This window comes from Dasypus novemcinctus, chromosome 18 (genome assembly GCF_030445035.2).
Source record: "Dasypus novemcinctus isolate mDasNov1 chromosome 18, mDasNov1.1.hap2, whole genome shotgun sequence".
Classification (NCBI taxonomy): Eukaryota; Metazoa; Chordata; class Mammalia; order Cingulata; family Dasypodidae; genus Dasypus; species Dasypus novemcinctus.
Window position 1 is genome coordinate 57,607,912 of NC_080690.1, and position 18,904 is coordinate 57,626,815.

The window sequence follows — 18,904 nt, forward strand, 5'->3', positions numbered from 1 at the left end:
GTTTGAGTAGAATTGACATCTTAATGATATTTAGTCTTCTAATCCATGAGTATGGAATGTTCTTCCAATTATTTAGGCTTTTTAAAATTTCTTTTAACATTGAGTTGTAGTTTTCTAAATACAAGTGCTTTATATCATTAGTTAAGTTTATTCCTCAATATTTGGGTTTTATCTGCCATATTTTATTTTTGCCACTCTTTTGACACTTGTAGTTACTTTTATTGATATAATCTTCATTTCTAGACTCTCTTCCAGGCCTATCTCTCCTGTCTTTTCTTTTCAGGCTGTAGCACACCCTTTAGCATTTCCTGCAAATCTGGTCTCTTGGTTACAAGCTCTCTCAGTTTCTGTTTATTTGTGAATATTCTAAACTCACCCTCATTTTTGAAAGACAATCTAGCCAGATATAAGATTCATGGTTGGATGTTTTTCTCTTGCAGAATCTTAAATATATCATAACACTGCCTTCTTGCCTCCATGGTTTCTGGTGTGAAATCAGCACTTAATCTTATTGGATATCCCTTTTAGGTTCTGCATTGCTTTTCTCTTGCTGCTCTCAGAATTCACTCTTTACCTTTGGCATTTGAGATTCTGATAAGTATTTGCCTCGGAGTTGGTCTATTCAGATTTTTCTGGATTGGAGTATGTTGTGCTTCTTGGACATGGATACCTATGTCCTTCAGTAGGGTTGGGGAATTTTCTGACTTGATTTCTTCAAAGATTCCTTCTGCCCTTTTTCCTTCTCTTCTCCTTCTGGGACATCCATGACATGTATGTTTGCATGCCTTTTGCTGTCACTTAGTTCCCTAGGACCTTGTTCAATTTTTTCCCATTCTTTTCTTCATCTGTTCTTTTGCATGTTCACTTTCAGAGGCCATTTATTCAAGCTCACAAATCCTGTCCTCTGTTATTATATAATTTCAATGTTTTTTCAATTTCATTTATTGCACCTTTCATTGCCATAAGAGCTGCTATTTTTCTATGTATGCTTTCAAATTCTTCTTTGTGCTCATCTAATGTCTTCTTAATATCCTTAATCTCTTTTACCATCTCATTGAATTTATTAAGGAGATTTGTTTGAATCTCTATGATTAGTTGTCTCAACTTCTTTATGTCATCTGAAAGCTCATCTTGTTCCTTTAACTGGGCCATATCTTCCTGTTTCTTAGTGTGGATTGTAATTTTTTGTTGGTGTCTTGGCATCTGGCTACCTAAACTATTTATTCTGGGTGTAGTTTTATCTTTAATTTAGGACTCCCTGCCCTTTCTCCCTTGCTGGTTGTGTAGTAGGAATCAAGGATGTAATCAGAGCTATGAGCTATGGAGGCTCAAGCTGTTCTTATTGCCCCAGGGACCAGTGAAGCTTCTTCCAACTTTCTCCTTTGCCAGGGGTAGGGACAGAGCCACAGCTCTTTGGAATAATACAAGTCATGCAGGCCTAGACTGTAGTTACCCAGAGAGACTGAAGAAGCTTTGCACCCCTTTCTCCCTTGCCTAGGATGGAGATGGAACTGCAGATATGGGCAGCAATCTATGCAGTGTGGGGCCAAGATGGCCACAGTTGCCCCAGTAGACCTGATTATTCAGTCTGTGCCAGCCAAATGTACCTGCAGTTACCTGGATTGGCTGGTGCAGGGCCCACCATCTTCCTCCCTGTCAGAGGTGGGGCTGATGCCTAGGCTAAAGCTGCAGGCCAACCTGGGTGAAAGAAACTGGCCTCTACCATCACTGTGATTTTCAATCAACCCAGTTTCCCCTCATGCTAGGGGCAGAATCAAAATGGTGGCTACTAGCCTCTTTCCAATTTAGATAGGTTAAAATGTTAGCAGTTCTTAGGGTTATTCTTTAGCCAGCCTAATTTACTAATCAGTAGCTGAAATCAATGGTCAACCATCTCTTCCTCTCCTGTTTTTGGGAAATGAAGCTTCCAATTATAGCTTCTGGGACGACTTGCACTGCCAAAGTAGGATGATCACCCAAGACCTCTGGGGCATGGTCTGTAGTCTCCCAGAGAGGCTGGCACAGGTCACCCAGCTTCCTCTCTGCCAGAGGTGGGGCTGGGGCTTATGCTAGATCTCCAGTCTAATCTGGATGGAAAGAGTCAGCCCCTACCAGCACTGTGATTTTCAGTCTGCCCTGCTTCTACTAATGCCAGGTGCAGAGTTAAGATGACAGCTACTGACCTCTTTCTGACTTGGATAGGTTGAAACTTTAGCTGTTCTTAGAATTATACTTTAGCCCACTAAATATACTAAACAGTAGCTGAAGTTGGTCCCAACCACCTTTTCCTTCCCCATTTTTAGGAAATGGAGCTTCCAATTCCAGCCATGGAATAGCTCCTGAGGCAGGTTTTGCCCCCAGTGGAGGATGGGCACCACCTCCATGGCATGGAGTGCTCTACTTATGAATCTTCTCAGCAAATGAGCAGTCTCCTTCCATTCTTTCAAGGATGTTGCAGGATGCTTTTCTGGTCTCCTTGAACCCCCAAACAGGTGCTTTAGATAGTTCTGGGTGATTACAAACTGCCCTGTAGCATGAGCTGACTTTAGGAGCTCCTTACTCTGCCATCGTCTTGCTTGTTGCACCCCCCCCCCCATTTTTTTCCAAGGGAAAATAGTCAACAGCAAGGAAATAGAATAAGAGGAATGAAGTGTTGAAATGGTATCTTAAAACACACAAAAACAACAACAAAATAAAATCCTAGAGCAGAAAGAAGAACTAACCAACGGAATAAAACCATCAAGATAAACATATGCATAGACACCAGGAAAAAAATTACAAGCCATCCTAACAAACAGGAAGACATGGTCCAGTCTAATGAACAAAGTAAAAAACAGGAGGAGATGCAGAACATAGAACAACTAATCAAAGATGTCCAAATAAAGATCATGAATCATCCTAATGAAGTGAAGGAAGAGATTAAGGGTATTAAGAAGACACTGAGGGAAGCAGTCTTGGCCCAATGGATAGGGCATCCGCCTAACACATGGGAGGTCCACAGTTCAAACCCCGGGCCTCCTTGACCCGTGTGGAGCTGGCCAGTGTGCAGTGCTGATGTGCTCAAGAAGTGCCCTGCCATGCAGGGATTTCCCCCGCATAGGGGAGCCCCACACACAAGGAGTGCGCCCTGTAAGGAGAGCCGCCCAGCATGAAAGGAGGTGCAGCCTGTCCAAGAATGACACCACACACACAGAGAGCTGATACAGCAAGATGACACAACAAAAAGAAACACAAATTCCCAGTGCCGCTGATAAGGATGGAAGCAGTAACAGAAGAGCATGCAGCGAATGGACAGAGAGCGGACAGTTGGGCAGGGGGGGTGGGGAGAGAAATAAATAAATAATAAATTTTAAAAAAAGACGACACTGAAAGAACATACTGAGGAAATTGTAAAAATACCTAAAAAGATAACATAATGGTGATGAGTGGCAAAATGCAAGAAATCATAAATATGCTGGAAGCACATAACAGCAGTTTTGAACAGGCAGAGGAAAGAATCAGTGATGTGGAAGACTACATCTGAAATCAGACAGATAGTAGAACAAATAGATAAAAAGATAGAAAAAATCCAGCAAGGACTTAGAAACTTGAATACAACATGAAATGCACAAACAGGGAAATGGATGTGGCTCAACCAATTGGACTCCCATCTACCATATAGGAAGTCCAGAATTAGATGCCCAGGGCCTCCTGGTGAGGGCAAGCTGACTCACGCTGCAAGCTGGCCCATGCGGAGTGCTGGCCCACACGAGAGTGCCACCCCAAACTGGAGTGCCACCCTGCGTGGGAATGCCACCCAGTGTGGGAAAGCCGCCCTGCACAGGAGTGCCAGCTGACATGGAAAGCTGGTGCAGCAAGATGATGCAACAAAAGACACAGAAGAGAAAAAATAAGAAGATGTAGCAGAACAGGGAGTTGAGATGGCACAAGAGAGTAATCGCCTCTCTCCCACTCTGGAAGGTATCAGGATTGGTTCCCAGAACTGCCTAATGAGAATAAGCACAGAAGAACACACAGTGAATGGACACAGAGAGCAGACAATGAGGGGAATTGGGGGGGGGGGGGGAATAAATAATAAAATAAATCCTTAAAAAAAAAAGAAATTCATAAACATAAGCATTACAGGCATCCCAGAGGGAGAAGAGAAGGGACCAGGGGCAGAAGGAATGTTAGAGGAAATAATGGCTGAAATTTCACAACACTATTGAGGGACATGGAAGTACATGTCCAGGAAGTATGGCGCACCCAAAATATTATATATCCTAACAGGCCTATCCCAAGACATATACTTGTCAAATTGTCCAATGCTCAAGTCAGAGAGAGAATCCTGAAAGCAGCAAGAGAAGAAAGATCCATCACATACAAGGGAAGCTTGATAAGATTAAGTGCTGATTTCTCATCTGAAACCATGGAGGCAAGAAGGCAGTGCTATGGCATAGTTCAGGTGCTAAAAGAAAAAAACACACAGCCACGAATTTTCTATCCAACAAAGTTGGCATTCAAAAATGAAGGGGAGTTCAAAATATTCACAGATAAACAGAAATTAAGAGAGTTTGTCAATAAGAAACCTGCCCTTCAGGAAATACTGAGGGAGTTCTATAGGATGAAAACAGGAGAGAAAGAGTTGGAGGAGTATATAAGAATAACGAAAAAGATAAGAGAAATAAAAGCAACATATGACATACATAAACCTAAAGAAAATATGGCTAATATAAGTAATTCCTTAACAGTAATAACACTGAATGTCAATGGCTCAAACTCTTCAACCAAGAGCCACAGATTGGCAGAATGGGTAAGAAAATATGACCCATCTATATGCTGTCTACAAGAAACTCACCTTAGACCCAGGGACACAAGGAGACTAAAAATTAATGGTTGGAAGACACTTATACAAGCAAACAATAACAAAGGGAGGTCTGCAGTAGGGATACTAATATCAGATAAAATAGACTTTCAATGCCAAACTATTGTAAGAGACAAAGAAGGACACTTTATGTTAATAAAAGGGAAATCTATCAGGAAGAAAGAACAATCATAAACATTTATGCACTTAACCAGGGCACCTTAAAATACATGAGGCAAATATTGGAAAAACTAAGTGGAGAATAGATGCCTCTACAGTAATTGTGGGAGACTTTAATTCACTATTATCAACATTAGACTGAACATCTTTACAGAGGATCAGTAAAGAAACAAAGACCTTGAATAATACATTAGAGGGTCTGGACTTAATAGACATATACCCAAATATAGCAGGATATACATTCTTCTTGATTCCACATGGATAATTTTCCAGGATAGACAACAGTCATAGAACAACTCTCAATGGATTCATAAAAATTGAAATTATACAAAGTAATTTCTCTGACTACAATGGAATAAAGATGGAAATCAGTAAAGGACAGAGAAGTAGATTAGGCACAAAGATATGGAAGTTAACACATTCTTAGACAATCAGTGTGTCAAGGAGGAAATTGCAAAAAAGTCTGTAACTACACTTGAAATTAATGAAAATGACAATGCAACATATCAAAGCCTGTGGAAGCAACAAAAGCTGAACTGAGAGGGAGATTCATAGCCATAAATGCCTATATTAAAAAGAAGAAAGGATTAAAATCAAAGATCTAACTGCACAGCTGGAGGAACTAGAAAAAGAACAACAAAATAACCTCGAAGGAAGTAGAAAGAAGGAAATAAAGATTAGAGCAGAACTAAATGAAATTGAAAATAAAAGAGCACTAGAAAAAAATAAAACCAAAAGCTGTTTTTTTGAGAAGATTTAAAAAATTGACAAACCCTTAGCTATATGAACAAAGAAAAAAAGAGACAGTATGCAAATGCATAAAATTAAAAACATGAGGCAGGGGACATCACCACTGACCCCACTGAAATAGACTTGAATCTCTGGACTGGCCACATGCCAGCTGGGTCCTGAACCTCAGCAGAGTTGCAACTTCTATTCTCCAGTTTGTTGGACTTAGCCAGTTCAGCTGGCAGGGAGGTGAAAATGGTCAACCACCACATCAGGGAGCCAAGAGTGCCCACAACTCCAAGCAGGAGAATTGCATCCATCAACCTTGATATAGAGGTGGAGTGGACATCACCATCCCATCACAGGATGGAGAAATAAAATATGCATTAGAGTGGACTTACTGGTATTCTACTATAGAGCTATTGTGACTAGTAATGGAAGAAACTATAGTATTGATATGGAGAAAGTATATCACCACGGTTGTTGCTGAGAGCAAGGAGAGAGAAGAAGAGATGTGATGCAGGGGCATTTTCAGGACTTGTAGTTGTCCTAAATGATATTGCAGAGACAGATGCTGGACATTATATATCCTGCCATAAACCACTGAATGTACTGGAGAAGAGTGTAAACTACAATGTAATCTATAATTCATGCAGTGCAACCATGCTCCAAAAAGAGTTCAGCAAATGCAATGAATGTGCCACAGTTATGACAGAGGTTGTTGATGTTTGAGGAGTTGGGGGGGTGGGTATATAGGAACCTCTTAAATTTTTTTAATGTAAGATTTTTTGTGATCTATGTATTTTCAAAAAATAATATAAAAATATTTTTTAAAAGAGTATCATAAGAGGATACTTTGAAAAATTCTATGCCAACAAGATGGATAACTTAGAGGAAATGGACACATTCCTAGGAACACACAAGCAGCCTACATTGATAAAAGAAGAAATTGATTAACTCAACAGACCAATTACAAGTAGTGAGATTGAATTAGTCATCAAAAACCTCCCAACTAAGAAGAGCCCAGAACCAGATGGCTTCACAAGTGAATTCTACCAAACATTCCAGGAAGAACTAACAACAAATCCTGCTTAAACTCTTCCAAAAGATAGAAGTGGAGGGAGCATTACCTAACTCTTTCTATGATGCCAACATCACCTTAATATCAAAGCCAAACAAAGATGTCTTGAGAAAGAAAAACTATAGAACAATCTCTCTAATGAACCTATATGCTAAAATCCTCAACAAAATACTTGCTAATCATATTCAACAATACCTCAAACAAATTATACACTGTGACCAAGTGAGCATCATCCCTAGTATGCAAGGATAGTTCAACATAAGAAAAATCAATCAATGTAATACACCATACAAGCAGATCAAAAGAAAAAAATCACAAGATAATCTGTATAGATGAAGAAAACGCATTCAGCAAAATACAGCATCTTCCCTCATCAAAACACTTCAAAAGATAGGAATAGAAGGAAACTTCCTAAACATCACAAAGGGTTTATATGAAAACCCACAGCTAGCATCATATTCAATGTTGAAATCCTAAAATCTTTGTCTCTAAGATTTGGAACAAGATAAGGATGGCCACTGTCACCACTATTATTGTGTTAGAAGTACTTGCTCAAGTACTTAGGCAAGGAAAAGATATAAAAGGCTTCCAAACTGGAAAGGAAGAAGTAAAAATTTCACTATTTGCAGACAATGTGATCCTAAATATAGAAAGCCCTGAGAAATCTACAACAAAGCTTCTAGAGCTTAAAATGAGTTCAGTCAAGTAGCAGGTTATAGGATCAGTGTGCAAAAATCTGTAGTATTTTTGTATACCAATATTGAGCAATCTGAGGAGAAAATCAAGGAAAAAAACCCATTTACAAAAGCAACTAACAGAATCTAATACCTAGGAGTAAATTTAACTAAACATGTAAATGGCTTGTATACAGAAAACTATACAACATTGATAAAGGAAATCAAAGAAGACTTAAACAAATGGAAGAATATTTCCTGTTCAATGGTAGGAAGACTAAACATCATTACTATGTCTATCCACTCAAACTAATTTACAGATTTAATGCAATCCCAATAAAAATTACCACAGCAGTTTTTACTGCATTGGAAAAGCTAGCTATGAAATTTATTTTATTTGGCCCCAAATTGCCAAAGACATATTGAAAAAGAAAAATGAAATCGGAGGAATCACACTAGCCAACGTTAAAACATTCCACAAAGCTACAGTGGTCAAAACTGCATGGTTTTGGCACAAGGACAGACATACGGACCAATGGAACTGAATTGAGAATTCTGATATAGATCCTAGCATATACAGTCAACTGATAATTTGACAAGGCCACCAAGTCCATTCAACTGGGAGAGAATGGCCTCTTCAGCAATTGGTGCTTGGAGAACTGGATATCCATATCCTAAAGAATGTGAGAGGATTACCATCTCACACCCTATACAAAAATTACCTCAAGATGCATCAAAGATCTAAATATAAAAGTCAAGACCATAAAGATCTTGGGAGATAATGTAAGGAAGCATCTATAGGATCTAGTATTAGGGAATGGTTTAATGAACTTTACACCCAAAGCACACAAACAACAGAAGAAAAAATAGACCAAAAAAAAAGAATAGACAAAAATAGAAAAAAAAAAATCAAAATTCAGACTTTTGCACCTCAGAGGAGTTTGCCAGGAAAGTGAAAAGACAGCCTACTCAATGGGAGAAAAATACTTGGTACCCATATAGCTGATAGGGGCCTAAAATCCAGCATATATATACAAAATGCAAATGGCTAAAAAGCACATGAAAAGATGTTCAGTATCACTAGCTATTAGGAAAATGGTGCAGCTATTGTGGAGGACAGTTTGGCAGTTCCTCAGGAAGCTACCTATAGAACTGCCATATGATCCAGCATTCCCACTTCTTGGTATATACCTAGTAGAACTGAAAGCAGGGGCATGAACAGATACATGTACACCAATATTCATAGCAGCATTTTTCACTATTGTAAAAAGTTGTAACAGATGATTGGATAAACCAATTGTGGTATATACATACAGTGGAATATTACTCAGCTGTAAGAAAGAATGCAGTATTAACACATGGGATAACATGGATGAATCTTGAAGACCTTAATTTGAGTGAAGTAGGCCAGGCACTGAAGAACAAATATTACATGACCTTACTGATACAACTTAAGCAAATTGAGAAGACTCACAGAGCTAGAGTCTGGAAGACAGGTTTACAGGAGACAGGGAAAAGGTCGTGAGCCAATGCCCATATGGAAAAAAATCTATGATAAGGGCGGAAAGGTGTGGTTGTGCAGTGGATGGGCATTATAGTGGTGCAGTGATGCTATTGGGTTCAGCGCTGCTGGTTTGTGAGGGGAGTAGTGTGGGGAGGGTGGGATGGGCTGTCCATGGAACTGAGGGGAGGGGTTGGGGGAGGGACCAGGTGAACACTGGGTATATTGTTGAAACTACAATGTTGGGAATGTTTTTTTGGCAATATGGTAGGGAAGGGTTACTGGTTTTGGATATTGGATGTGGGGGGCATTGGGGACAAGCCATACTTGGGGCAGGCTTCTAGGGAGTCTGTGAGTGTTCATCTTTTTTTTTTTTAAAGATTTATTTATTTATTTAATTCAAACACCCCGCCCACCCCCGGTTGTCTGTTCTCGGTGTCTATTTGCTGCGTCTTGTTTCTTTGTCTGCTTCTGTTGTCGTAAGTGGCACGGGAAGTGTGGGTGGCGCCTTTCCTGGGCAGGCTGCACTTTCTTTCACACTGGGCGGCTCTCCTTAGGGGGCGTACTCCTTGCACATGGGGCTCCCCTACGCGGGGGACACTCCTGCGTGGCAGGGCACTCCTTACGCACATCAGCACTGTGCATGGGCCAGCTCCACATGGGTCAAGGAGGCCCGGGGTTTGAACCGCGGACCTCCCATGTGGTAGACGGATGCCCTAACCACTGGGCCAAGTCCGTTTCCCTGTGAGTGTTCATCTTTTAATAGTGAGTTGTATCAGTGGGTAGAGACCCACATAATGAGCAGGAAGGTGTTAGACTTCCATCCTGGGGAGTCCTGCTATGTTCTCAAGTTGAGGGGCGGGAGCCTCTTGAGAGCATAGGCAGTGCCCAGCGGGGGAGGACAGGCCACTATGTTAAGCCCTCAGTGTTTTTACAAGTAAATCTGAATCTTGTTCTTCAAGAAGTGAAGCTTGGTCGTTGGGACAGAGGAATAGAATAAATGAAACATTGGGCATTTTGAGGGCAATGGAAGTGTTCTACATGATCTTGCAATGATGGATACAGGCCATGTTACATTTCATTAAATTTATAAAAGTTTATGGTTCAAAATGTAAACAATAATATAAATCATTGACCATGGTTAGTAGCAGTGTTTCAATATTTATACATCTATTATAACAAATGTACCATCCACTTGTAAAAATGTTATTAATAGGGGAAAGGGGAAAAAAGTGAGGAATTTGGGTGTATGAGAATCTTCTTTATTCTGAATGTGAGTTTTATATACCCTTAAGGTTTCTTTGAGGACAAAATGAAAAAAAGAAGACACTGGGGAATAAATAGAAGAAAATGTCTTATACACATCTCAGCAGGATCTCATTGACTGCCAAAGTAAATATTGTCTCATATAGTGGAGGCATCCAGTCACTATAGGCAGGGCAGACATGGTGCCCTGCCAATGGGCCCTACTTGGGAACTTATGCTCTCCCGTGTGATATAGTTGAACTCAGGTATGGTTTCCCTACACACAACTCTTCTGCTCCTACTATTTGAACCTATAGTTAGTGCTTGAGTTGATAGGTATATGTTCAAGACACTTAAATCTTTGGTCCATCCATGTGCCAGTTGGACCTGAATCTCAACAGAGTTGCGACAACTACTCTCCAGTTCATTGGACTCACCCAGGACAGATAACAAGAAGATGGTGATGGACAACAACCATCCCAAGGAACAGAGAGTCTGCGACTGCAAGGAAGATAGCCCCATGCATCTGCCTCATGGGATCTAAGCCCCTCTCAATTAGAGGTGGAGTGGACATCACCATCCCAGAATCCTAAGGATTGGTGAATGAATGATGGGCTACAGTAGACTTACTGGTAATCTAGTATAGACTTACTGTGATTCTAGCAATGGAAGAACTTTTATCATTGATGTGGAGGCAGTGGCCACTGGAGGTTCAGAGGAGAGGGAGAGGGAAAAACAGGTGTAATATGGGGACTTGGGAATTGTCCTGAATGACATTGCAATGACAGATACAAGCCATTATATATCTGGTTATAACTTATAGAATTGTATGGGAGAGAATATAAACTACAATGTAAACTATATTTCACTTTTAGTGGCAATGCCCCAAAATGTGTTCACCAATTTTAACAAATATACCACACCAATGAGGGATGCTGTTAATGTGGGAAAATATGGGAGGGGTTGGGAGCAGGGCATATGGGAATCCGCTCTAATTTTTATGTAACATTTATGTAGTCTAAGTATCTTTAAAAAAATAATAAAAAACCATATATTTTTTAAAAACTCTCCAAAACTGGAAACAAAAATAACCAAATAAATTTAATAATAAAGTAAAATAATTAAAAATAAATACAAAAGTAAAAAATAGAAAAATAAAAAAATTTAAATAAGAATTTTTTATAGTGTCATCACTGTAAGTTCTTTTATTTTGTACATACAGTGACAATTTTTTCCATATGTTCTCCCAGGGTCTTATTTTTTTGGTTTTATCTTCAAAGAAGCTTTAATTTACAGAAAAGTCACATAGATAATATAGGGATTTCCCATATCCCTAACACCCTTCCCTCTTCCACTCTCCCCTATTAATAACATTTTCCATGGATGGTACATTTGTTACAATTCATGTACAAATAATGAAGCATTGCTACTAAGCTTGGTCAATGGTTTAAATTATGGTTTGTGTTTTGTACCATACACCTTTGCAGGTTTGATGAAATTTAAACTGGCCTGTATCCATTATTGCATGATCATGCAGAACAATTCTAATGTACTAAAAATGACTTACTTTCCATTTATTTTGTTCTTTCCTACCCCTTCCCTCAGAAACTATAATAACCACAAAGTTACAATTTTGAAGAGTAAGGTTCATAGTTACCTGCAATAATATTGATGGCTTGATATATTGGTCTGTTTTATTAGGCACTGCCTAGGTTCTTGAGAGATACTTGTCCCTCTAATTGAGAACATACCAAGACTCCCAGCATAGGAGTTTAATATTCTCTTGTTTATTGTGTTGGTCTCCACCCACTGAGATAACACACTATGACAAAATGACTACTTATATATTCCATAAAGACATGCCCCAGGTGCACCCTTTCCCACACATCCCCTTACACCTGACACCAAACACCAGTAACCCTCCCCTGCCATATTTGCCAAAAGAACATTTGCATCACTGTAGTTTAAACCAAAGCCCTGCAGATACCCAGAGTTCACCTGCTCCTTCCTCCAACCCTCCCCCAAGTTCCATGGATAGTCCAACCCAACCCTCCCACCCTACTCCTCCTCACAGACCAGCACCACCGAACCCAATCACATCACTGCACCACTCACACCCCCATCTACTGCCCAACCACACCCTTCCACCTTATCATAGATTTTGCCTATAGGGGCATCATAGACAACACTTTTTCTTTCTTTGTATGTTTTGTAATTTGAGTTGAGAATTGTACATTCTGAGAATTATGAAGTGGTAACTCTAATTTTCCCACATCTCTGGGATTGCTGCTTTTCCTTGATCTGGGCTGAAGCCATCCATTTGTGACTTTTCCAATGTATTTTTGCAAAGTTTGCATTTCCTGTTTTGTGTGATCACTGAAATTGCTTTTCCATTATCTCTATGGGTAACCTGTGATCTCACAAAGACTTCCTTAAATATCTGCCTCCAAAAAGAAAAAGCATACCTCCCTTTAAATCTTCTGATATATACTACTGAGTGAAGCTGCTGAAGCCAAGGCAACTGTCCATGCCAGTCCCTCACGGCTCCTCCAGGTCAACCAAAAGTCATAGCCACCAGTATTTTGGGGCCAAGATCCCCACTGCCCACCCTGGGAGCAGCCTGCCAATCCCAGACTCCGGACCATTATCCAAACACCCAGACTTTTCTTTGAATAAGTATTCATTTGCTTTTTTTTTTTTAATGAGTCAGGATTTATTAAGTCATACACGCAAAGCATACTTCTGATTGCTTTAGCAAAAGATCAATGTAAAAACACTCCACAATTCTGCAACTGTCAATTAAAAATTTTTTGTTCTAGTGGTTCAAGGGTCCAACATTTTATTCTTGCCAGTGTGTAAGATGTACAGAACATTGTCAGCACTAGCACTGAGCTTACAGAACCTCATAAACCCCAAGCAACATTCTTAAGAAAAGCGGCAGGGGAATCATGTACCCGTGAAGGGGAGGTAAAGGGTAGGGTCAGTATTAGTCAAGTTATCATGCTGGTGAGCTGGCAAGACAGTGATGTTAAGAAGGGTCAGAACTTAAGAATATCGAAAATATTTTTTTTTCCTTTTTTTTTATTGACTTTGTAATAATATTACATTAAAAATATATATGTGAGGTCCCATTCAACCCCACCCCCCCCACCCCACCTCTCCCCGCCCCCCAGCAACACTCGTTCCGCTTCAACACATGATTTTTACACTGAGTTATGAAGGAAAGCACATATCAGCTTTGAATAAAGTAACATGAAAACAGGAATGCACTTTTACTAATCTATAAAACAACCAAATTCTAATGGATTATCTGAAAGATTTTATAATACAAGGAAACATATTGTTCATTAAGAAAGGGTTGTATAAGGAAAGCACTTACTAAATTCAAGTTAGCAACTGTGGGAATTAAGTGCCTCAGTTTTGGGAGGAATTGTGGGTGCAAGAAAAAGGAAAAGCTTAAGAAAAACACTTACTGATAATACCTACCCATCTTCATAATTTACTGCATTGGACAGAAGTTAACCTTTTAAAAGTTGCACCTGTGACAGTTTTATTCCGTTTAATTATTCCATGTACAATATAGTATAAATTAATCTCCACTTCATATTTTGTCAAAAACTTTCTTCCTCCTTTGATCACATCAAGGACTGCACCCACTGCAGCCCAGTACACGCCCCCCAATTCCACCAAGTGCAGAATGCATCATTAGAGGAAACACAGGAATCAAGTTTCTGTTCAAAATCTCAGCAAAAGCTATTTAACTTTAAAAAAGAAAAAAAAATTCACTATAAAATAAAAAAAGATTGAGTCAAAGAGTTATTATACTTGTTCCATTATGATACACAGTACAGTGTTATGTAATGAACATGGATTGATAAATTATTGACTGTAACAAATGGCATCATTTCATTAAAGAAGCTGTACTTTCAGGCTTTCCATACCTGAAAACTGGTTAGAAAGGGTCTGCATTTCCTAACTTCAAAAGCTACAGTCATCTTGAAGAGAAAGGCCTTTAAAACAGTTGAGTACTTAGTGTTCATAGCTCAACAATGCAACTTAGTTCAAAGGGTATTTTGGCAACTCTTAATCTTAACAGGAATAGGATCTTTTGAAAAATAAGGCTTTTAGAAGGTTGTCATTTAGGGCTAATTTTTAATAGAATGTGAAAGTTTGAACTCTTACACTTTAAATAAACAAAACATGGAAATTACTGATAGGTTCAAAAGGGTCTTAGGGAAAAACTAACCTGTAACAAAAACTTGGCATGGAGTGCAAAGGCTCCACTGTTTCTGAGCAAAACTTAGAAAGGTTCCAAGTGGGACAGAGTAAGGAACGAGAGGCTCTGCCATTTACAGCAGCAGGCACTTTCTCTTCCTCTTCTTGACAGGGGGTGGGCAGAGAGAACTGCTCTGATTGCTTCATCCAGTACTGTCGAGCCCCGCTGAGTGTGCGCCCAGCCCTCCAGGTATTTTACAGCACCGCTGTCCTTCATTCACCATGGCTAACCCCTGGGGGTAGGTGATGGGGGTCAGCTTCTCCTCCTTCAGTTCCTCGATCATGTCTTTGTCACCCCTAAGATCAGGTTTGGTTCCCAGTAGGATGATGGGAGTATTGGGACAATGGTGTCGCACCTCAGGCGATCACTTTGCACCGAAATTTTCAAATGATCCAGGACTCAGGAGGGAAAAACAAATTAAGAAGACATCTGTTCGCGGATAGGATAGGGGGCGTATTCGGTCATAATCTTGTCCAGCTACATCCCATAAGCCCAGATTCACCAGTTTTCCATCTACCATAACGTTGGCAGAATAGTTGTCAAACACAGTGGGAATATATTCTCCAGGAAATGCATTGGTTGTATATCAGGTCAGTAGGCAAGTTTTGCCTACAGCCCCAGTTCACAGCACCACACGCTTGATGGCCTGCATCTGGGCAGCTCTTTGGGCCTCGGCGGGGTGACCCGCACTGAGGCAAAGGGTGGTGGGCTCTGGGCACAAAGTGCAAGATCCTGCCGTCCACGCCGCCTGACCCTCAGTGCACCAGCAGCTGAAGCCCAGTGGTGGCCACCACCCAAGGCTGGAGGAAAACTGCCCGTTTGCTTCTTATAAGTCTGTGATCAGGTTCCAGAGTTGCAGATTAGTTTAGTCCAATAGCCTTTTCCAGCTTATTGATTGGGAGGCACGATGAACCTCTAGAGCTTTCTACTCTGCCATCTTTGCATGTTGTCCCATGGACTTACTTTTAAATGTAGAGACTTACTTTTGAATGTAATACAGGTTACAATGAGTGAAGGTTGATTGTCTGTAGGTTGAATATGCTCAGAGTGGATTAAAATCAGTGTTGACATGTAGGAGAGCAAATTGTTACAGGGTTAATTTGGACAAGAAGTGACAGAAAATGGTGTTAAATTTCATCAGGAATATTGGGAACATGGAATGAAATCAAGGATGAATTGATAGCTTGAATTGATTCGATGTTTATTTACACAAGTTTGATTGGAGTAATGGATGATTTGACTTAGGTTTTAGTAGACTCAGGGTTTACTGTACTACTTAATTGCACATAGCTTTACATTGGCACTAGTTTGACTGAAAAATCTTAATTTGGGCTATAGGTTAATAGTACCGAGATTTCATTAAGATCATGAGTTCATGGGTCAATTTACAAAGAGTAAATTAGAATCAGGTTTGTTGAATTAACTGAAGGTGAAATTGACTAAGCCTTGATTGAAATTAGAGGTAACCTGAACCGAGGAATACTGGAATCTGGATGGATTTGAATCATGTTGAATGAAATCAAGTTTAAATAGGGTCAGGGTGGTTTAATTTGTTTCTGATATGAATAGAATCAAGGCAGAATAAAACTCTTATGGTTTGGCATTATGTCTGATTGTTGACAGATGAGGTTTGAATTCAGGATGACTGGGTTACCAGCTGATTGAAATCAGATGTCATTGTTATCAGATAGGAATAGAATTGTTTGAATGGAATTAGGAGTAGTTGAGTCAGTATTGATTGGCATCAGAGTTGATTATTCATAGTGTTATAGGGCATCAGGGTTGACTGGAGTCAGGGATTTGTAGAACAAGGAATGAATGGATTCAGGGATAATGCACTGAAGGGACTCAGAATCACATGGAATCAAATTTAATTGGAATCTTTGAATGGGCAGTTTGTAAATAGGATTCAAGATAGTCAGAGTTAAATACAAAAATAATGGATTAGAATTTTTATCAAATGGAAATAATGTTGAATATGCTTTGTGGAAGGAAGGTTATTGGAATCAAATTGTAATTCTCAAATTGGAAAAAACTCAGATTTCAATTGACACAGTCCTCATGGAATCTGGTATACCATCAGTATTTATTAAAGGCAGAGATATTAGAAATGCTTGGAATCAGGGTTGGTTACCACTTTGCTTTTTTAGAATCATGGATGATTAGAATAAAGGTTCATTAAATTATGCATTTTTGGAATCATGGTGGGATTTAATTGAGGCTGACTATAATTAAGATTGATTTTCTTCAGAACTGAACTGTGTCAAGGCTTATTAGATTAATGGGTAATTGAAGACAGCTGAATGAAACAGAATTTATTAGAATCATATTGAAGTTAAATAGACTGAATGTGTAGACAATGTAGCAATATATTTCTTTTTTTTTTTTTAAGATTTGTTTATTTCTCTCCCCTTCCTCCCCTACCCCGGTTGTCCTCTGTGTCTATTTGATGTGTCTTCTTTGTCCGCTTCTGTTGTTGTCAGCGGCACAGGACTCTGTGTTTCTTTTTGTTGTGTCATCTTGTGTCAGCTCTCCATGTGTGTGGCACCATTCCTGGGCAGGCTGCACTTTCTTTCGCACTGGGCGGCTCTCTTTACGGGGCGCACTCCTTGCATGTGGGGCTCCCCGATGCGGGGGACACCCCTGCGTGGCACGGCACTCCTTGCATGTATCAGCACTGCACATGGGCCAGCTCCACATGGGTCAAGGAGGCCCGGAGTTTGAACCGTGGACCTCCCATGTGGTAGATGGGTGCCCTAACCACTGGGCCAAGTCCACTGCCCAATACATTTCAATTTTATTCACTGTAGTTCATTAAAAATGTTCTCGTTTTAAATATCCTATAAATATAGTGACCAGGAAGCGGAGTCTCCAGGGGGAGAGAAATAAATAAATAAATATTTTTAAAAATAAATAAATAAATAAATATAGTGACAACCCACTAATGTGGGATAAAAGTCGCCCCTCTCAGCACAGTATTTTTTTTTTTTGGTTTGCTTTTTTTAAGCAGTATTTCTTAGAGGAATCTTATTGGTCACACAGTAGTTTACAAGAATGTCAGATACAATGACATATACCATTTAAACAAGATAGGCTGATTGATAATTTATATAATATAAAAAATACATATTCAAATTTAGCATTGTGGGCAGAGGTGAGAGAAGACTGTGGATCCCTTCAGTGCTGGGTAAGAGTGCCCACAAGAATAAGACTGCTTTCCCCACCACAACAGCAAAGAACTCCCACTAAGGGATCAGGCATTCCACACACATCTATATATGCAGAATAAATTTTGACCTGTTACATATACCGTCTAAACTGACATAACTGCGATTGTTTTTTGATACTCCCATGAAAATGGTAAATAGTAAATCCCATTCAAATCATAGGAAGCATCAAGTCACTTATTCTAGGTGGAATTTGGAAGATGTTTAATTCTTGACATTAAGATTGGTATAAGGTCTAAGCTTTTCAGCCAGAGTTGGGGGGTCAAGGCTGTTGGCAAAGAAAAGGTATGGAGAGCTGTGGGAAGTTTAGGCATATTGAGTTTATTCCATTCTCTTTCCCCCTTCCTTTGTTCTCTCTTTCCCTTTCTGTTTACATTGGAGCTGCTTTTATGTCACTACTATCAGAATACACGATTGGTTCTTACAGTGGCATACCTATCATGTTACATATACTGATTAACTGGTGTGTGTGCCAGTCGGTACCAAGCCTATCCCCCAGAAGATGAGTGCAGTGATGCTGTATCATTGTTTCTCAGATACAGCCATGACATAGCCAGGATGCTTAGACGGTTTACTATTAGGCTCTAGCTTCCCCTACATTCCACCCCTTAAGTGGCTGGTATCTCAAGGGCTTGCTGCCATAGGACTGCACCCTGGGCCCAAAGGCCACAACAACAATATAAGGCACAACAAAACATAACTAAGAAAGTTACAAAACCAGTGCTGGTTAACACAACCCTTTTCCAAGTGGATCCCAGATATTCACACCACACTTTTACGGGGTCATCTGACATTAGGACCTCATGGTCCCTTTCTTGCAAGCTGAATTTTACACAGATTCTTGATTATCAGGTATATATACATACACAACACTGAACATATATGAGAGCACATATGCCCCCCTGTGCAGCTGTAATTAAATCTAAAGCCATCCTATTTTGTAGAACCACTTCATGGTTTCATCCATCATTAAAGCTAACTCATGTTCAGATTGATTGAATGCCTGTGCAGTATGCTTAGCTAAAGCTTCTACTTCTGATTCTACCTTAATAGTACCCCCTCCAGGTAGGAAAAGAGCAAGTGGGTCAAACCACCATGCTGCCCTTTTCTCCCAGTGCCAGTGATGGTATACCTTATCCCAATTATGG

At 39.8% G+C, this 18,904-nt stretch overlaps 2 pseudogenes; one reads left to right on the forward strand and one right to left on the reverse strand.

Annotated features, from left to right (window-relative positions):
• Window positions 1–18,904, forward strand: part of LOC101412621 (deoxyuridine 5'-triphosphate nucleotidohydrolase, mitochondrial-like) — a 113,529-nt pseudogene that overhangs the window by 46,094 nt on the left and 48,531 nt on the right.
• On the reverse strand, window positions 14,568–15,181 carry LOC101412194 (ras-related C3 botulinum toxin substrate 1 pseudogene; annotated as a pseudogene).